The sequence below is a fragment of the Rhinolophus sinicus genome, linkage group LG09, assembly GCF_036562045.2.
Source record: "Rhinolophus sinicus isolate RSC01 linkage group LG09, ASM3656204v1, whole genome shotgun sequence".
NCBI classification, from domain to species: Eukaryota; Metazoa; Chordata; class Mammalia; order Chiroptera; family Rhinolophidae; genus Rhinolophus; species Rhinolophus sinicus.
Genome location: NC_133758.1, coordinates 49,256,374 through 49,260,057, shown reverse-complemented (window position 1 = coordinate 49,260,057; position 3,684 = coordinate 49,256,374).

The window sequence follows — 3,684 nt, the reverse complement described above, 5'->3', positions numbered from 1 at the left end:
TTTTGTATGGCATGTGAGCTTAAAACAATGCTTACATTTTTAAGTGGTTAAAAAAATCCAAAGAATAATATTTTGTGATGCATAAAAATTATATAAAATTCAAATTTCACTTATCTGTGTCCACAAATAAAGTTTTATTGAAACATAGCCATGCTCATTCATTTATATACCGTATTGTCTACGGCGGCATTCACACTGTAATGGCAGAGTTAAGTAATCGCAGTAGAGACTGTATGACCCACAAAGCCTGAAATATTTATTATTTAGCACTTTCCAAAAGAACTTTGACAACTTCTTCTCTATTCTGTTAGCTTTTTTCACATAGATAATCCTGCCCACCCATGCACTCCCTCTACCCTCCACCCCCGTTTGCTAGCTCCTACCATTAGTTTCCTTTGAGGCAGACCTTAACTCTTAACACTGTCTGAAGCTTTTGTTCATATCAAAAGTCCACACTGAGTGTTCCTTTCCTTAATACCATAAAAAGCCATCCCAATACAGATGGGCTGCAACATGGGACTTGTAGCAACCAGCCCTTAAAGATGGCCTCAGTGATGCTGGCATTCACACCCCTGTGTGAACCCCTTTCCCATTTTGCTAGGGTTGGTGTTTGTGACCAGAAGAATATGGTGGAGGTGATTGAATGCCACTTCTGAGATGACACCATGTAAGACACTGTTGTTTCATCTTGATCTCTTTCTTGCCCTCTCACTCTCAGATCACTCGTCTTGGGACAATCATGTTGTGAACAACTCTATGGAGGAGAAGCCCATATGGAGAAGAAGACTCTTGCCATTGCCATGTGAGTGAACTTGGAAGTGGATCTGGAACAGTGGCACTATATCTTATATTTTGAGATTTACACCTCTATGTAATTTGATTTAACAGTGTAGATTAGCTTGGGAGTTTTTGAAAGTTTTTCTTTTCTTTGCTTTTCTTCCCTATCACGAATCCTTAATGATTCTTCTTACTATACATGTACTACATATACCAGTTTCAATGGTTCTGTTTACTTTGGGCCATGTTCATGCCTGGCCCAGTGACTTGGGAGAGGTTTGTGCATCTGTATGGGCTCCACTCCTGTCCCTGAGGCAGGCCAGCCTCTGGGAAGCGCCTTTCTTCTGGAGTTGCCTCACCAACTTCTCCTTCTTTTGTTCTGTCTCTCCTTGCATGTCTATAAAACCTTTTGGCGGTATTTAGACCCAGAAGGCAGTCTTTGCGACAGGGAGTCCACTGTCTTCCCTTAACGCTGGCATTTTAGAATAAACCTGCTGTTCTTTCCACAAACCTCACCTCAGTTTTGGCTTTTGGGAGGCGTGCAGCTGGACCTTTTGCACGGTAACAGATCCACTGGCTCTAGCGAAGAATTCAGAAACTGTAGCTCCAGCCAACGGCTTGATTGCAACCTCATGAGAGACCCTGAGCCAGACCACCCAGCTAAGTCATTCCCAGCTCCCTGACCTTCAGAAAGTATAGAAGAAAATAAATGTTTGTTGTTTTAAACAGCTAACTTTGGAGTGATTTGTTATGCAGCAATAGATAACCAGTGTGGAACTCAAAAGCCTCATATTGTCCACCATAGAACTACTTTTTCCCCCCACACTTTGATATCCAGCCTATCTGTGGTCTTTTTTGAAATGAGATTTTCTTTTTCCTTTGTGCCTCATCAGTGGAACTTGATTCTTGAAAAAAAATTCTTGACTTTGAACTTTTGCTTCCCCCCTTGGCTATTGCCCTCTCAGGGACTTTGTAGTTCAGTGCAGACTCTTTGGTTCCCTTGGATCCCAGAATAGGAACCATTTCTAGCTTGTTAATGTCAAGGTCTCGCAACCAATATTTTAAATAGGAAAAGGAGAAAAAAAATCCCCAGTGAAAAATACTTGCAGTATCTTTTTTGAATATTCTTGCTAAGATCATCATCTTAATTTTAGCCTCTCATTTCAAGAAAATAAAAGATATAAAATAATTTAGAAGCAGAGAGAAAATTTAGAAATGGCATAATCTGACTACCTGATTTATAGATACTAAAATGAGGCCCCTGAGGTTATGTGATGTTCCCAAGGTCACTCAGCTAGTTACTGGGTCCTTTAATGCCATGAAAGACCATTTAAATATAACAGGTCTGTGAAGCGTAATTGAAGCTAAATTGAGCTTTTTGTGGAGGGGAGGGTGGGGTTTTGCTGAGGGTATCTGTCAAACTCCTCTGTGAGAGTGAGTCATGGTTCAATTACCAGAGACTGGACCCCAGATACATGGACCACGAGTGTGATTCAAGATGGCTGGGTCAAATAGCAGCAGCTGGATCTGAGTATCCAGCCTCTAGAAGATGTAAGAATCTCTCTTCTACTGATGATTAATGTATTTTGATTCTATCAATCTGTACTTGTTTCTGACTAGTTAGGTATAGTTCAGCTTGTGGGTTGAATTAGTCAACATGTGCTCTATTTGGTTAGCAGAGAAAAAACTGAACAGCAACTTTGATAGTCACAGTCAACATAAAATCATTTCTAAATAAAATAAAGGTGGGTGACAAATCTGTGGAATCTAAGTACTTGACCAAATCTTAGAAAATGAACTCAAATCTAATGTTAATATCTCATATAAATATCTTCACTTTATTATTCCCCTATGGTTCAAGTTCAGACCTTCAAATCTTTAAACTATTTTAAGATGTAGCTATGCTTCTTATTTTTTTCTATAATTGACACATATTTTTGTGTAATTGAATATATATATATTCAATTGAATATAAAAAATTGAATATAAAAAAAGGGCAAATATATATATATATATATATATATATATATATATATATATTCAGGAATTTGCCCTTTTTTTCTTTGTAGTCATATTTATATTCAATTTTATATAACTACAAAGAGAAAAAGGGAAAATTCCTGGAAAACTTAATACAGCAAAATCTCATTATTTTGGACTTGTGAAAAAATTTTTTCATTTTGAATGACTTTAATACTTTAAGATAAATATTATGCATAACATAAATTAGGATAAAATAATTGTTTTTAATAAATAAATAAGAGCTATCTGACTCCAAAAAACATGTAAGGCAAACTTATTATTATAAATATTTTAAACATTTTATCTTGATTAAGCTATTAACTTATACTAGCACTAAAAGGAGACTGACTTGTTTGGAAAATCAGCCCCTGACTACACTTAATCATAATTTTCAAATAGAATCTGTGCAGTTTTACTTCCTTGGCTTCTTTCACTCTGTGAAGTGACAATCTTAGTTTCTGATTGTTGAATGAAAAGAGGCCGATACAAAGAAAGAATGCAAGAGCAAACACTGCGCATAACTTCCGCAAATGAGAGCAGCAAACCAACCAGACTAGTTTTTACACATGATAAATTATTTGACACAGCTGGTTTGCTTTACAATTTATTCCTTAAGGAGTATATTTATCACTCCCAAATGCTGATATCCTGGTCAAGGAAAGACAGAAGGTAAAGAAAACTTAAGTTAATTCAAATATTATATTGAAATCTTGCTTATCAAGAAATGTTAGAAATTCTTAAAATAATGCCTGTTTTCATCAGAGACATTTTCAACCTCTTTTTTTGTATTGTGATTTCTAGAGGTGATAATAACCTTCCTGTTTAATTTGTTCTTGCTTATTTTCAATTATTAGCTCAGCAGCCATAGTAATATTTGAGGATTGA